This window comes from Haliaeetus albicilla, chromosome 5, assembly GCF_947461875.1.
Source record: "Haliaeetus albicilla chromosome 5, bHalAlb1.1, whole genome shotgun sequence".
Classification (NCBI taxonomy): Eukaryota; Metazoa; Chordata; class Aves; order Accipitriformes; family Accipitridae; genus Haliaeetus; species Haliaeetus albicilla.
The window spans coordinates 13185143-13202442 of NC_091487.1; the positions used below are offsets into that span (position 1 = coordinate 13185143).

Consider the following 17300-nt stretch of genomic DNA (forward strand, 5'->3'; position numbering starts at 1 on the left):
ATCCATAGTTGCTGAGTGTCTTACGTGCTTGTCCAAAAGGAATTCACTGAGGCTATCAATGAATTTCACTCAATAACCACAAGTTCATAACAAATTTTGACTATTACTAATACAGTACAATACAAATGAATGTGTTAACAGTGCAGTTGTTGTTTGAAAATAGCAGTACTGCTTATGAGAGAACAGTATCTATTTTCCTAGTTCAATTTTCACACATTACTATTCATTTAAAGTGAAATAGAAATTAATAGCCACCCAGGCTTTGTAATCTGGATGTTTAATACGTCTGTTATACATCTATTTTTTTATTTTAACTTCTTCACTGTGTGTGTTTTTTCTCTCACTCTGTCCCCATTAATATCCTTCAGAAATGATTGGGTTTTTTGAAATATAACTTCAAAAGAGAAATGAGATTTTCCCAGCATGCTAAAATCTTGGGTGGTATACAGTGTTGTCACCAGTCATATAATTTAAAATTAACATAATTGACAAATGCTGCTTTAAAGCTTCTATTGAAAAATCGTAATACGTAAGTGCAGTAGGGCTTTTCTGCTAATCTGGATTTACATTTGTATAATGTACAGTTAATAACCAGAGTGATCTTGTTACAGATTGATTACTCTTCTTCAGTATGTCCCTTGTTTTGTATCCCATTATTCACTCAAAGGGCTTAATTAAATGAATCAGAGTATAAGCACATATTTGCTGCAACAATCGCAATTCCCCATAGATAATTTTCTTTGGCTTGTCTTGCTGGGATTTCCAGGAAAGTTCCCAGAAACTGTTTCACAGAATAGAGGGATTTCTCTTTTTAAAACCCTTTTTTGGTGTTACACAAATTTGAGCCCAGAAGAGTTTAATTTTGAGAAATAACCATGAATACTACATGCATGTGTGCCTCTATAATAACAAAATCTTCAGAATAAATTGAGCTTAAGTTGAATCTTATTTGATTTCTGTGGTTGGCTTTGGAAACATTTGGTAGTTATTTTCCATTGACATTCGCACCCGCTTGGGGCAGCAATATGTGTAAGTGCTTCTCCTGTTATTTCTGCTCTGTAATCTTAAATTTAAAACTAGTTTTCCATTTTTTTCCCTATTTGCCCTGTTGTGCGTACTTATCTTTCACATAGCAATAAATAATTCTGCATCTGCTATCGGTGGCCTTGGTCTTAGTGTGCGTGTATGTGTGTTGAAGGGGTACAATATGTAGCCCCGTAAAGAGCATTGTTCTTTGATTTTTGAGAAAGAGAGAAGGAGGGATTCTAATTTACATCCATATTGTGGAAAAAAAATTTTGTCATCTCCATTCCAGAATGTGGTTGTGATTTTTCAAAATGACTTATAAGGCTTAGATGACTCCATTTATGGGTGGCTAAACTGAGACATTTTTAAGAAACAAATTTTTAGAGAAGAAGGTTCAACATGACAGAAATGTTAACAGGACAAGCTGGCATCAAAGAACCAGCAAAACTCTCAACTCCTGACTGAGTGCAGTGCAGTTCTCTTGGTCTCTGTTGCATTTGTTGGGTCAAGGTGCTTGATTCTCTATTAGACATTAAATAAAGGGGATTCATGCCTCAGTGTACTAACAGTCTGATGACAGGCATTAAAGAGATGAGGCACATGGAATGAGTCAAAAGGGAGTTGTTTTGTTATTTTGGTATTCTTTTGCTTATTAACATAGAGATTAATTAAGGACATTTCTACAAGAGCACGTGAAAACTTTGTCTGAGCACATAGCAGACTGAGAAGGCACAAGTCAGCTTGAATCCAGAAGCTGTATCACTGTGTCAGCACGCCACTGTTTAGCGGGAAATATTAGCTCAGGCAAAGTAACCTCTTAACAGTGCTGCACAATGTTTGTGCTAATGCTGGGTTGCTTCTTGCCAACTTGAGTAACTTAAAGGAAGAGTGGCTCTGACTTCTTACACATTTGCAGACATGCCATCCATTTTTGTGAGTATCAAAGGCTTGTTCTGAGGGTCCTCAAATCAGTGGAGGCATACAGGTCATCTCTAAGGAGGTTTGCATCAGATCCCAAGAGCTCTAACTGGCATTTGTTGCAGCTAAGTGTTAACACCTAGGAGCTCCGGCTGATATATGGTTTCATATGGCAAATACAAAGTAAGAAAGAGATCCTGCTTCCAAAACTTCAGCCTCAATTGAGAGGAAGCTTAGATGGAAATGATCATCCAGGCCAATCCCTTGCCAAAGCAAGTTTATATCCTGCAGGCTGTTTCCTAGCATTTGCCAATCTGGCTATAAAAGCACCAAGCAAATAGGATCCATTACTGGGAAGAGTCTGGGAGATGTTCCATTGTTTAAAAGACGTCATGCCAGTACATTGTCTTCTGAAATTATTTATTTTTTTCTTATCTTAATTACATCTTATCCTTGGTTATGTTCTGAGATACCAAATTAAAATCTAACATTCTTAAAGGCTATATAGTTGTTGGCTATTACAATTCACTTTTGTGTCCTTGAGCTGACCAACCTGGGGTGTTGGTCACCCCAAGGGGAAGGACTACACAGCTGCATGACCATAATTATTCTATGTCACCAGGACCAGGGCAAACAATGGCTATAAAACTCCTTTTGCCTTCTTCGTGTATCTGGCCTGTGCTTTTGTAATAAATCCATTCCTTCATCCCACCACAGCTTTTGCTGTTCTTCAATGAGTGTTTGCCAGCAGCTATATCTACTTTAGCAAGTAGTATGGCCTAGTAGGAGTGTGGGTTGAACACAAAACAGGACCTGTAGAGTAAAATGGTTGGTGCTGGGGGCTTAACATCCACAATCAGGCATGCTTTAAAGTTTTGGGATAGTTCTGGGCTGGTCCCTCAAACTGGATGTAAGTACTGGTTGAACATCATTAGATGCACTCCTGGAAGGCACTTTCTGTTTTAGTTTTTTCTGAAAGTCTGTGAGTCTGAGACTGCTTTGTCATGTGAACCAGAGCATAATGAGAACTAAAATGCTAATGCAGGTACAATTCAGATCTTTTGGGGAGTGTGTTGTCCAGAACTGAATCCAATGCTGTATAGCAGCAAAAGAAATTTGAGTCAGACCTCAGGAAAATGTTTGTAATGATAAAGGCAGCGAAGCACTATGGAAGTTGAATGAATTCCACGATGAGAAGTTTTAAAAGAAAAGGCTAGACAAAACAGAATTTGGGAATAAGATAGATATAGTTGTTCCTGCATAGAGAAACAGGAATGGATTTGGTCAGCTTATGACATCCCTTCAAGCCAAATTTCGCCTATGATTCCAAAGTGCACCACCATATCTGCTCTGGAGTAACGACCTCTGCATAGACAGCTCCAAAGGGCTTTGCTTTCTTGCTGTGTGACAGTGCAGCCCCTCATGCTATACTTGTGGTTTCTTTCAGTACTGCACCTCCTTGCATTTCTTCCACCTGATGAATGTGTGTCCCTTTTTCTTATGCATATCAGTTCCAATTTTTCCAATTTTAATTTTCTGTCCTTCCTCCTGCTATTCAATATATTTTTTTTTCTTCTTTGGCTGCTATTTATAACTTCTCCTAGTTCAGCTACATCACGGAGTTTCACTGATGGCAATTTACTCTCCCAGGTACTGAAAGTTTTCAATAAAGTTGAATCAAAAATGGTGTCTACCAAGTAATCTACATTGCTGGTGATAATCTACTGTTAGCCAGATTTCAAAACACATAACTGGTTCTCTTCAGGTCAGTTTAAATTCAGGTTCAGATGAGACATAATAGCAAAATGCTTTACTAAACTGATGGCATATGATTGTTTCCTGCCATTTGTAATTTGGTCACGCAGAAAACTTCAAATTAAATTCCAACTCTTCTCTTCCTCTATGTTGTACATTATTGTGAATTATTAAGTGTCTTGAAACAGAACTGTTCCCCACAAAATACACACTTCAGAGCCAAAACCCAAACAAGTCCCACTCCTAAGCCTCAGATCACTCAAAAAGAGCCTCAATAAATTCAGGCTTCTTTGCCATTGAATTTAAATGGATTTTAAGAACTTAAGTCACTAAGGCTCCTTTTAACCCCCTCCCTTTTGTATAATGATTTGTTACTTTATGTATTTTCTGCTGTAGCTTATGAAGGTCCCAGTGTCTCAAGAGTATTGACCTTTTCAGTGGACGGTACAGGTGTCCAGTTTCAACATAGAGGGCCAGTCTAGCTTTGCCTCTTGGCTGCTGCTTCATGCAGTCTCCGGGAAAAGGAAGAAATGGACTCAAACCTACCCTACTAAAGTGTTTTAAAATCCAGGTCATTCATTTCCCAATAATTTACCTTAACATTGACTCCTGCTCAAAAGATAACAAAGATTTAGAGCTCCAAGACCATTTCATGTGTGTGCTTCTATGCTTTCTGATGACATTTTAGTTAGAAAAATATGTATTTTTCTTTCTCAGATATTTCAATTTTGCTAGGATAAAGAGTATTCAGAAAGATTTTTTCGATGTACAAAATTATCTGTATACCCCTATCCATTTCTGATACTGAATTTAGTAATGTTAAAAAAGAACAATGAAGGGGAATGTTTTGGTACAAACATGAGTTTGAAATGAAAACATGTTCAGCTATGAGGCTCCATTAGTTCTGCAGTTAGCAAATACTTCAATTGACACTGTTGTCAAACCAAGGACATAAAACTGAGAGTGTGATATGTTATCTGCTGCCAATTACGTAAGTTCATGATGCATAAGTTATTGCAAAAAATAAGGTCATGACTCCTAAACCAACCCCTTTTGAAGTTGTAGTTCTTCATAAAACCTCCCGCATATTTGTATATTTTAGTTGTTTAACTCTTAACTGAATTTGTGAGTGCTTATGAAAATAAAGTATTATATGACATTAAAGAAAAAGTAGAACCTTGCATGTCTACATGGTAATCTTACACTAATCACTGAACTTTTCTGATTGCCTTCATTTATCTTTCTTTATGACTAAATATGACTAAATGTCATATTTGTCATATGAAGATGGTATGTAAGTAATAGACTTAAGCCTTCATTTGAAAAATGCCAGCCAAGCTGGGAAGAGTGTCAGAAGAACAAATCACTCCACTCAGAACTGGAACACTAAGATCCTTCTTCATGTCTGGGGCAGAGGTTTCAGCAACTTTAAGAATCAAGCTATCATGATGCTGAAAATGCTTAAGACCTTCATCCTAATGCAAACGATTTGTTAGAGGATAGTGTAGCTACAGAAATTTTTTTTTTTTACTTCAGAAAAAAAAAAGTATGACTTTTAAAAATATTATCTCTTTTCAAAATTTGATGGAAGCATGACCTATGTAGATGATTTGACAAAGCCTCCCCTAGAACAGCTAGTAGTCCTTGTTCTGCCTTGTTCAGGTCAAGGACTGAAAAACAGGTGTTTTGTAGTCTACTAAATGACTTCACCACAAGTCGTTGGGTTTTTTTCTTGAGTTTTTGGGATCCCCTCAGCTACCTCTGTTGCTTTGCAACTTACCAAATTTGTACAGTTACCTATTCACCAGCCTGGAGAAAGACCAGTGCAATAGTCCAATGGGCAGTCTAAGTTCAAGTCCTTGTTCCATTTAATGTTTAATTATTTATACAAAGTGAAACAGGTCCAACAAGAGAGGCAGAGGAAGCTGTTCTTCAGAGTAGCTGATAGTCTGGTGGCCAGAAAGCTTGCCTGGGATGCAGGATTCTGACATTCAGAAATCTTGCAGAACAGAAACTTGAAATCTGGACTCCTGTGCCACCAGTCATTGCCTTGATCATAGGATGATTATCTGGGAGGGGTGACAGTTTTCTTGCTCTTTGATGTATTTCAAGTCTCATCCTAGGCATGAGAACCTTTCCCAGGTAAGAGCTTCATAAGAACTGGTATGTACCTGCAAAACGTTCTGGTCTCAACAGAATATAATTTGTCAGTGAAAAAATGCATCACTGTAAACTCTGATGGGGGCATGACTAGAATTTTCACAACCATGTAGGTCCAGAGTGGTTTGGCCATTGTGATGATCCCTCCAAGTCCTGTGTTTGAAGGAGAGGTCAACAAGCAGCACTGGAGGGCATGAGTCTTGGGAAGCCTGTAGAATGCCAAAGCATATATTTGCATAAGTGTCAGACGTGTAAATCAGCTGTTGTTACAAAAGTTTAACAATGGGGAAATGGTCACATGCAAACATTGGTTTCGGCATTAGGCTTATGAGTCTTGCTGTTTTTAAACACTTCAGCTGACATTGATATGAAACTGGGGCATAAAACCAGGAGCCTGATGTGTGATCTGTTGCCAGTTGCCTTCAAACTACCACATGTGATGAGGAAAAAAAGAGAGGAAGTGGATGGAGAAATGGGACAGGTCATCTGGACTCTGATAATTAATGTTCCTTAGAATATAAAAGTTTTGAAACTTTCCTGGAAATGAAGTTTTATGATCTGCTACAATGGCCCACAGGGGGGATGCTGCAACCTACATATATTGACAATTGTGGTATTACCAGGCAATTCATTTTTATGAGTAATTTCCAGAGCAACCCTCAACCATGCAGTCACGCATACAGTGCAACAGTGTGCCATAGAAGAAAGACTCAGCTGGAGGCCAAAGATTATACAGATTTATTAATATTTGGGAAAAAGATCCTAACAGCAGAAAGCAAATTGAGCAACAGAGGGGGGAAGAAGGAATGGACTTGACAACAAAGCAAGCTCTGTAAGGATGTGATCCAGAGCACAGTGAACTCAATGGAAAGATTTCCATTGATTTCTTAAGATCTTGGATAGATCTCAAGGGGACAGAGACACTCCGTCTTATACCTTCCCCCCTCCTTTCTCCATCTGAATGGAAAATACATTCTTTCCTGTTCATGACTAGCATCATTTAGTGACCAAACATCACAATCAAAATATTGATCATCCTTGGGATGTTAGAGCCAAGAATCCATACCTAAGCAGCCCCAGAAGTGGCTTGACTTTTCCAAGGACTGAGCACCTTTAAAATTCTCTCTAACAGTACCTTCGTCTTTCTATTAGACTCAGAATAGTCTTACCCTGTACTTAACTTTGCAAACCCACTCTGCTTTCTCCTTTAAAACACAGAGAATAATGGAGCAGTTGGATCTATAATCTTGTTTCTCTTAAATCCTTCTCCATAAACACTTTTCTTGTAAAGGTAATGACCCGTTTAGTCGTCTTCTATTTCTGTCTAGTCTAAGTAGTTATAGCTGTTACTTTTAAACACCTATTAAATATTTTAGTAGTTCTTAAACCATGCCAAGGAATACTTGGAACAAAAGGACAATGAACAGAGATGACTGAAAATGAAGTTGTAGAACTGAATTTGATTACATATCATTCAGAAGAAAAAAATAGTTCTGTCAAAGTCCCTGTTAAGGGCTGTTAGAGAAAGTGATATACTTTGCACTAAGTGAGGCTACATAGATCATGAATCATGGCCCCAGGTGATATATCTCCAAGATCAGCTTGGTTATCTACTTTCAAAATCCTTCCTTCTATGGGCACAAAAGTTTGCTGCCTAATGTAAGTAGTGTTTGACAAACTCATCCTGCTGTGATAGCAAGTCTTATTTCATCCTACACACTCAAGAACATAATTTAGCTTAACACTAGGCATTGAACAACGCTAGCTGTGGGGAAGTAGAACGACTAGGGTTTCCTTTTACTAGTGAACACAGTTGAAATCGGCAGTCAAGCCAAGCCTGATTTAAGTACTCTGTTGGTTCCTTAACATGGTGTGAAAGACCAAGGCTGCTTTATTGCAGTGGGTGGGTAAGTTACCAGCAAGACATGCTGAGATGAGGAGCCGGTGACAACACATAGAAAAAGAAACCCCCATTACTCTCCATCACTTTGGAGATACAAGAATAAACTTCCTTATAGAGAAAACCAGGGCATTATCAGTGGAGAACGCTGAACAGAGCGTCCTACTGTAGTCGTATGTTTGAGTCAGGGCCTAGCTGTGGTGCAATTCAGGGTTAAAGATGATGTGTTGTTCTTTAAGGAGGACCAGTAGTACTCTCGATAGCTTCACTATGCAAGCCTGATTACTTTGTATAAACTACGCATGCTTTGCTAACGACTATGTCCTCATAGAGGGAACTAAAGACTGATAAAAGGAAACATTCTGCCCCAGAAGGCACCGAAGGCCAGATGACTGCCAAAGAAGCACAAACTAAAGGAAAGGCAAAGGTGGCGGGGGGGAGATCGGGACAGCCAACTCAATTCCAGGCTGGAAGAACTTGCCTCCCCCACCTGCAAGGAGCAGGTGTGCTAATTTACATAACAAGCAAAGTTAATTTAAATATAACTGACCAATAATAGATGAGAGGGTGACTACTAAGCAATGAATGTAAATTTAGGTGGGTTTTTACTAATTATGTAACTGAATAAATATGTTGTAGCTCTTTGGTGTGGTGTGCCAGCTTTGTGGAGTCACCAGCTGGCACCCACCTCTGCGCAGACATGAAATAAATAAGTATCTCGGCTCTGTAAGATTGGCTCATTGCACACCAGGTACTGAACCCCACCTGTGGGACAACAGTACTGTTTGGTGGATCGCAGCCTTCTCAGTGACCAGGAGGCCAGGGGTGGACACTTCAGGTTCCTAAGCACAAGCCCCTCACCTTGCCCAGGCTGTACATGATTGGAGTGCCTGCTCCACCGGGATGCCAGCTGTGTCAGAAAGGCCCAATTCCATGTTCTGAGGATTTACCTGTTCCCTTCACTAGCATTGAAGGTGCTGGCTTTGGTGGTTCACTCTGTGTTGCCTTCTCTAAGACCCTGTAAGCTAACATTGGTGGAGACAGTTGTCCTTCACCTGGCCTAAACACATACACACACACACACACACACTTTAATAACAGGCATTGGCGTGTCCTTCTGTAAGGTGATTCTGACCTAAGGGACACTGTCTCAAGCTTTGCAACAGAGCAGAAAAAAATGGGGTAGCATTGGTTTAAAAGAACAGAAATGAATGAAAAGGGCAGTTCTCTGCTATTACAGCACTGGACACTGAACATCAATTCAGTCTAAAGTCTGTCAAATGATGAAGCACAGATAGTGAATTTGGAGTTTTCAGTTTAACTTCTGACCCAGACCTCCCTGAGGACAGTGGGAATCCCTCTGGGTGTGATAAGCCACAGTAGAGTCTCTTTCCTCAAGGACAGGTAAACACATAGTCATTAACAGGTTGTAAAGGAGAACTGAGCTTGCCCAAGGACTTGTTTTCTCAGATTCATCCTGCACTATCAGCTTGAAGACATCCCCTGGGGGTCCTGCAGTTTTCCCTCTTTCCCTCTTGCTCTCAGGATTTGTTTTAGTGAGTTCCCTGTTCACAAAGAGGTGTGACAGAGTGATGCTTGAAAACCTCATTCTGTTCACTCTGTCTGTGTCACAGTAGATCTAGTTTGTTTACCAGGAAGCCCCAGTGTAATGACCCGAGGAATGAATGGGGGACAGACTTTATTTGTAGAAGGTATTTTAAAAACTTGGCATTGTTGCCACAAATAATGTCAAGATGGAAAATCCTGATTCAAAAATCAGGATATAGAGGTGAGTATGGGTTTATTGAGCAGAGACAGTTACTTAATCCATGCTGTGGTACAACAAGCCCACTAGCATCCTGAGCCCGGTTATATACAGAAGTGATGATGATGGTAAACATGATATAGTTCTGTGTCTTTGACAAAATTCATAGATTTTTCTATGGACCCAGTCCAAATGCTACTGGAGTCCCCAGAAAACAAACAAACAAACAAAATATCAGAAAGCCCACAAAACCCCAAAAGGTGCTTTTCTGTGCTTGCATACTGAAGGAGATGAATATCAGTTTTGCTTTCAAACACGAGTCTCGGGATGTATCCAGACATATCCAGCACATAACTACACAGCTGATGCACGCACTTCTCCTTTCCCCACTCTCACCAAAAGGTTCATCAAAGCTGTGGAGATGTTTGATGTTCCTGGTGAGACGAGGTCATTGCTCCTCTCTTGGAGCTGAATCATATGAAATGGAAGCTGAAAGGGGACAGAGGGCATTGGAGAGAATAGGTACTATTTTTAGCACAGGGACATTCTTCAGTAGCCCTGGCATCACTGGAAATCTTCAAGAAGTCTCTGTTGGAGACATGATTGATGAATGCAAATAGCAGGCTTCTCTACAGTCATGTCATTGACACCTATTTGCATTTGGGTTTTATCATACTTGTGTGCCAATATTTCAGACTTATTATTTTTTCCCTTGGTCTTTTAGGGGATAGCACAGATGGTGACTTCTGTTCTGTGTTTGCCCTTTACACTTGTTTCTAGTGACCACCTGACTGCCTCCATTGTGGTTCTTTTCTTTTCAGAGTGCTATTGATTATATTCTGCACTTCATGGGAATCCAGTGTTAAGGGACAGCTTTACGAGCCATCATGGGCTCCAGGTACCTATTTTTATCAACCTGAGCCACTGTTGCTTAGAAAAAGAGACCCCTGCTTCCCGGGCCATGTGTGGCTGACCTCGGCTAGTCCGAACTCCTTTGACCTCAGTGCAGCTTAAGCGATGTGACAGCCAAGCCAGCCCCTTTAATTCCAGTCTTTGTGAGGCTCATGTGATAATCACGCACTTGCTCTGTCAGAGGAGCCGGAAAAGAGCGATTCTGTCTGTCCTTACTCCCTGCAGCAGACCTCTTTCTTGCCTTCTCTCTTCCACCAGATTCCTTTCATTTTGTTGGTTCTATTCAGGAACAAAGAGGACTTTGTTGAATTGCCTTTGTGGTTTATTTTCCTGAGCCTTGGAAGATAGCAGACTTTTGCCACTGTTTTATCCAACCCTTTATCACATGCACAATGCCCTGAATGCTTGAAGGAGGCTAGTGTGTGTTAGCCTAACTCTCTGCTGTTTTTTTTTCAGGTTGGAAGCCAGGGCTGACTTCTGGATGCCAAGTTAGGAATAATTGCTGGAGTAAAAACTTAGGGAAGAGTCTGTCCATGCATCTGCCATAAAGGCTCCAGTCAGAAGAGCTACATTTGTCAGTGGATTTCATCTTGTTTTTCATCTTCTCTGGTCTTACAGGTCCCAATGTCTACACAGACATGTGTTTATTTACAGATGTAGAACACATCCTCATCAAATGGTCTTTGGGCACATGTTCAAAAAGGGGTAAAAATGCATTGACTGGCCACTACAACTGCTAATTCTTAGCAGCTTTTATGTGAGCCTGTAAAAGTGTTTTGACATGATAAACTGCTACAGTCTTCACAGATGCGGAAAGGCAGTTGCAGAAGAGTTAGATGGAGGGACTCTGGTTTATAGGCTTTACCATAAAAGACTTCTCCGGATCTCAGGACAAGTCAGTAGTGTGGAGAAGACTAAGAGCAGCTGACTCTAATCCTTTGCCCTAACCACTGTCCCAGCTGCTTTTCATATGACCTGCCACTCTACCTATTCCCAACACAAAGTTCCTAACATGTTTCCTTTATTTAATGCATCAAAACATCTTTTTCAAATGATGGAAAATGTAGCCATTACTCAAGGCTGCCCTTGAGTGATAGCTTTATCTATTTTGTCTATTGCCAGAAGGACACAGTGTGGTCCTGGAGAGTCTCTGGACAAGGTAATAACAGAGAGTTGCTTCATCGAAGCTCTTCCCATGAGGGACGAGATCTATAATCTTTGTTTTTAGTGGAACAGACTAACATCTCCGAAGGCGTAGCAGCCGTCAAAATACAGTGCTTCTGAGCTCTGTATGCAAAAGGTCAGGCAGTGTTTAATCCTGGGGGTGACCTCATGCACCTCGAGGGAATTTCATCAAGGATGTAGTTAGTCTGTATTTTGCAATAATCTGTAGGAAATAAGCTTGGCATTTCAGAGATAAAATTTGCAAGCAGTACCATTACAGTCACCCAACGTGCTTTGTAGACGGGATTTCTGTGACTGTTTATTTCAAAAAAGGTCTCATGTTCAAAACTGAAACTTTCAGCCCTTACTCGGGCAAAAATTGCACAGAAACCAGTAGGAATACTGCCTAGAGCAGAGTGAAATAAAAGCTGGAGGATCTGGTGCTGTGTTATTTGGCTTGAGCTGCAAAACTTCAGCAAATCTGTCTCTAGCAAGCAAAGTGAGCAATTTTGACAGCTTTTATTATATTGAATTACAATGACAAATAGGGGCATTGATATGTAGAATGTTTGAAAGCGTGATAAACACAGTCCTAATGAGAGAGATGTTTCTTTTTATTTGACACACCACCACTGTTTTTTCTCGGCATACTCTAGGTGCACCAACAAAAATAGAAGACCTGGTTATTTGAGGCAAAATTCCTGAAATATTATTCTCTAAATCTCTAAGCTTTCACTTATTACTTTTTATTCCCATAAGTATTTGATGATTTTATTGTCCACAAAAACTGTAACAGTAATAAAAGAAAATAAAATCATTAGCGCAAACATAGAATACCTCAGTGTTTTCTTATGAATTCAAGTATGAATTTAAACTCAAACATGCTTTTCAATGTTAAAAATCTTACTGTTCAGAGGATAAATGGTGCTCACAGTAAGGGTATTGCTCTTAAGTCCCTTACACAGTTATAGTCCTTGGGTTGTTTAACTCCAGTTTCACACACCATGGCGTTTTTTGAACTTTGAAGCCTACAGTGAGTAACTTGTACTATAGAAGAAAAGAATTTCACATCCACATGCACATAACAGTTGTAGCAGGTTCTTTGGAGAACGATCTGTTTGGAAAGCAGGTAGTCAGTTATGGGTGCTGCCATAAATAGCAACAACAGCAAGATAATTTTGCTTATCCACCACTAACACTTGCAAGTGAAGGCATTTTACCACAGCTGTTAGGGATTCAATCACTTCTAACAAGGTGTTTAGTCCAGGATGTTGGCATTTTAGTGTTGATTTCACTGAAAACCATTTAGTGCTTCTGTCTGTTGTATTTCTAAACTTGCATCCGTCTCTATCTAATCTAATACCTTCTTTAAACGTGAAGAGTTGCACTGTGCCTGTGCAGATTCATTCTGTTATGCCAGTTCCCACACACAGACCCATATATTTCATCACCTGCTTTACTTTTGATACGGCATTAAAATGGAACCGGTAGGTTATTGCTATTCACACAAGTGTACTTCAGTTGCCCATTTCTCTCTGTCCTCCCTGCATGCCTGCCTCAAACACTGTTGCAGCCTGCTGAGATCAAGCCCATGAGCTGCCCGGGGCAGGGACGCTTCTCCTAGTGCATCCTGACAGCGTTGCCTGTCCTCTGCAAGTGCATCAGCCCGGGAACTCGCTCTGTATGCGTGGTTGCAGTGGGGTGCAGGACCAGATGAGAGGAAGCTGCCAAGAAAGCCACAGGAGCAGAATGCATATGGAAATGAAGCAAGATATGACAAATACATATTCCTGGTTTAGGTGGGTGCACAAGAAACAGCTGCCGCTGGGGCAGCCTCAGCTCATCCAAACCGTGCTGAGAAGAGGCACAGCTAAAGGAATTTTTCATGTGTTGTCACATCCTCAAGGCTTGTTTTGCAGAGCACAGAAATGCTTTTTATTGTCTTGGAAGCCACCTCCTGCACATTTACAACTTTTAAATCAGCCTTACTCGGATTCAGTGGAATTAGGGATAGGGAAATCCTATTAGGTCCCATTATCATTTGATCTACCAGAGCAGTGTTGTTCTATATGTTAATTTGCCGAGCACTCTGTTCATGTTTAAATAACTCAGTGTAATAACCACGTAGTTATTGTCTATGCCTCTTAATACATATTCGTATGTTTGAAAAAAGATTTTTAATATTTCTCTTAGAGTTCAAATACCTTCCTGCTTCTTTTTAACCCTTGAAATCACTCCTCCTCCTCAAGAAGATCATGTTAACTTAATTTTTTAGATGAGGCAGTGGAGGGAGGGTGAATCTACACTGACTGCTTATGCCCTTTTTCCTTTTACCAGATTGCTTTTAGACTCCCTTTTGAATCAACTGATTCCGTTAAAAACAGAATCCAAGAGTAGGGTTTGCTCCTGGAACTTCTCCAGAAGCACAATGAGGAAGGAAATGCCATGTTTGACTCCTCGCACCCAACACAGACTATCCCAAGTGGCCACTCAAAGTGATGTTTGAGAGAATACATATCCTCCCTTGAGCCCCAGCCCTTGGAGGGGCAGGAAAGGTGGGAATCAGCTAGCATGACAAGCAGAGGTGGAGTTTATTTGGCTGAGATGGTGTTATCCCAACGCATCTACTCCTGTGCCCTCTCCCTGCCCAGCAGCCTGGTCTCTCGGCTCACACCCTCACAGCCCCAGCTCACTGGGAGATGCCTTCCCCTCTCTCCTCCTGCCGGCCATGCCTGTCCAGGCACACCCTGGCAGCCTTCTTATTCCACGGCCAGGGTTTCTGTAGAGCCGTGTGCTCTGGCATCGCATGGGGCAGCTCTGGGATGTTGGGGCTGCAGGCAGCACTGCTGGGTTCCCAGACCAATGAGGCTGTGCCTTCCCTCTGCAGGAGGGTTTCTGCCCTGGCCACGCTCAGGCCTGCCCCCATGGCAAACCCAAAATAGAGTTGTATGCCCAAAAGCAAGAAGCCTTCTCACCAGGGTGTTTGCCTGATGTAGGAAAGACACCTGAGGCCAGTGAACGTGCTGGCCTGATACCAGGAGACAACTGGGTGGCAACCTTTTACTCCCAGGTGAGAAAGAAGATGCTGCTCTGAAAGCAGAAAGCAAGTTCCTAGGAGAAGGACTGACAGCTCTCATTGACACCATGGTGACTCCCCCCCTCCATGTCACCAAGGTCCTCAGTGCTCCAGCTCCTGCCTTAGCTGCAGGGGAGCAGCAGCTGAAGCACTAGCCCTGCAGGCTGACCCTGCAGACCTCATCAGGACGCAGCTGTGGGGGAGCTGGGGAGCAAGTCTGCTTTTACTTTTTTCACGTTTCCTACCACTTAGGCTTTTGTATGCCAAATATTGTATTTGTAGCTGCTAAGTGTTGGGTCCTGCACTCGGGTCATAACAACTCCATGGAAAGCTACAGGCTTGGGGAAGAGTGGCTGGAAAGCTGCCTGGTGGAAAAGGAGTGGGGGGTGTTGGTCGACAGCCGGCTGAGTATGAGCCAGCAGTGTGGCCAGGTGGCCAAGAAGGCCAACAACGTCCTGGCTTGTATCAGGAATAGTGTGGCCAGTGGGACCAGGGGAGTGATTGTGCCCCTGTACTTGGCACTGGTGATGCCACACCTCAATTCAGTTTTGGGCCCCTCGCTACAAGAAAGACACTGAGGTGCTGGAGCATGTCCAGAGAAGAGCAACAAAGCTGGTGAAAGGTCTAGAGCCCAAGTCTTATGAGGAGCGGCTGAGGGAACTGGGGTTGTCCAGTCTGGAGAAAAGGAGGCTGAGGGAAGACCTTATTGCTCTCTACAACTGCCTGAAAGGAGGTTGCAGCGAGGTGGGTGTTGGTCTCTTCTCACAAGAAACAAGGGATAGGACAAGAGGAAATGGCCTCAAGTTGCACCAGGGGAGGTTTAGATTAGATATTAGGAAACATTTCTTCACTGAAAGGGTTATGAAGCATTGGAACAGGCTGCCCAGGGAAGTAGTTGAGTCACCATCCCTGGAGGTATTTAAAAGACGTGTAGATGTGGTGCTTAGGGACATGGTTGAGAGGTGGACTTGGCAGTGCTAGGTTAATGGTTGGACTCGATGGTCTTAAAGGTCTTTTCCAACCTAAATGATTCTATGATTCTATGATTTTGGTAGTATAGGTGGTGTGCAACAGTACCATGCTGTTGCAACATCCAGGGCCTGTTGTATACGAGTCAGACCTCTCTGCAGATTGGTAGGTGGGCAGGCCTCTTTAGAGCGATGGTTAAAAAAAGAGGGGGAGGATGTGGGGACACACTTCAAAGATGCAGATGAGTAGGTAGAAAAGAAGAAGGTGTGGGAGCAATAGCCGTGGTGTTGACTTAGAGATCTGGAGACATATGAGTATACTCGGTAGCCCTGGGGCTACCTCCCTGATCTGGGGAGGGGCTGAAGCTCCTGGTGGCTGGAAGAGCAGTGGAAAGAAACCTCTGTACATCCTGTGTGACTGGCAGTGGTGCTAGAAAGGGACACTGCCTGTGAGGGGTACGTGGGGAGAGGCAGGGAAAGATAGACACTGCCAGCATAGATTTACTGGGGACCTGGCTTATTGGTGGCTTACTGGGGACCTGGCACAGGTTATGCAAGAGGCAGCAATGACCTGTCCAGCCTGCTTCCCCAGGTTTGTCATGCTGAGGTCAACTAGCTGAGCGCATGCCCTGCTGAGAGCTTGCAGGCGGTCAGACCCATGCTTGTCTTGATGTGGTGCCTGAATCACTGTAGGAGATGGTAAGTAGAGTTTGCTCAGGTGCCGAAAAGTGTTCCGTTGCCAATATCTGAGGTAGGAGGAGAACCCCAGCTCCCATGGCACAGAGAAGTCTCAGCTGCCCTTTTTCAGGTGTCTGGTGTGGCTGGTGGTTCTCTCTGATCCTTCTGCTTACGGCTCAGAAATGGGAAGAGCAGCAATCTCTTTGGTTGAGGTATTTGTGGCAGATATTAAGGAGTTTCATTAGTTTGCCTGGATATCTGCAGAGTGCACATTGGGCAAGCACCTGGACCAAGCTCCTGGTATTTTTTTCAGTGCAGATACTGCATGAACAGACAAGCTGGCTAATCTCACAGACCTCTATTGCAATCATGCCCATGGTGGTAACAGCCAGCCTTGAACTGGTTGCCAGCAACGGTGAGAACTGGGAGTGGTAAAACTCTCTAAGGTGATTGCAAAAGTTTTCTCTTTCACTATGGGTTTCTAGAAGGGGAACTGCTGACACAGGGAGCCTTGAAGCTGGTCTGATGTGTACAGAAATGTTGCCTTCGTTGAGGGCAATCCTAGATGCACGGCACAAACTAGTCTTCCAGGGGAAAATCGTCTCTAGTGCCAACATTTCCTCTGAGCGTGAAGAGACTGGCATGAAGAGCAGATGACGCTGTGTCCCATGTCAGTGCCATCAACCTGGGATAGCTGCCCTTTTCTTTGGCATCAGTCTTGTCTATGCCTTGGAGGTCCTTGAGGAACAAGTCTGTCCATCTGACACAACGTCTGGAGCAAATGGACTTTTTTTAAGAAGACAGATCTATTGAGAGGTGTGAAATAGCAGCAAGGGCTGTAAGGACGAGCACAAGGAACTTGTACAGTAGCAGTGAAACAAGTGGGAGCAGTGGTGGTGCTGCTGCTGCCTGCATGTTGGACAATGGCTACCAGAAAGCTTAGAGGATGGCCCACTTTCAATGTGCTTGCTAGTGCTG

The 17300-nt window shown here is 42.4% G+C and overlaps 3 long non-coding RNA genes across 3 annotated transcripts in view; 2 read left to right on the plus strand and 1 right to left on the minus strand.

The window, feature by feature from the left end:
• LOC138685424 (uncharacterized) overlaps window positions 1-12422 on the plus strand; it is an 86980-nt gene extending 74558 nt beyond the window's left edge. Inside the window, exon 5 of the long non-coding RNA XR_011324669.1 lies at window positions 10893-12422. This is a non-coding gene — a long non-coding RNA (uncharacterized lncRNA). The remainder of the gene's footprint in view (window positions 1-10892) is intronic.
• LOC138685426 (uncharacterized) lies at window positions 5763-8489 on the plus strand. The gene is made up of 2 exons (XR_011324672.1): window positions 5763-5841; window positions 6216-8489. It is a non-coding gene; the product is annotated as an uncharacterized lncRNA (long non-coding RNA).
• LOC138685425 (uncharacterized) overlaps window positions 5833-17300 on the minus strand; it is a 52732-nt gene continuing 41264 nt past the window's right edge. Inside the window, exon 3 of the long non-coding RNA XR_011324670.1 lies at window positions 5833-6068. This is a non-coding gene — a long non-coding RNA (uncharacterized lncRNA). The remainder of the gene's footprint in view (window positions 6069-17300) is intronic.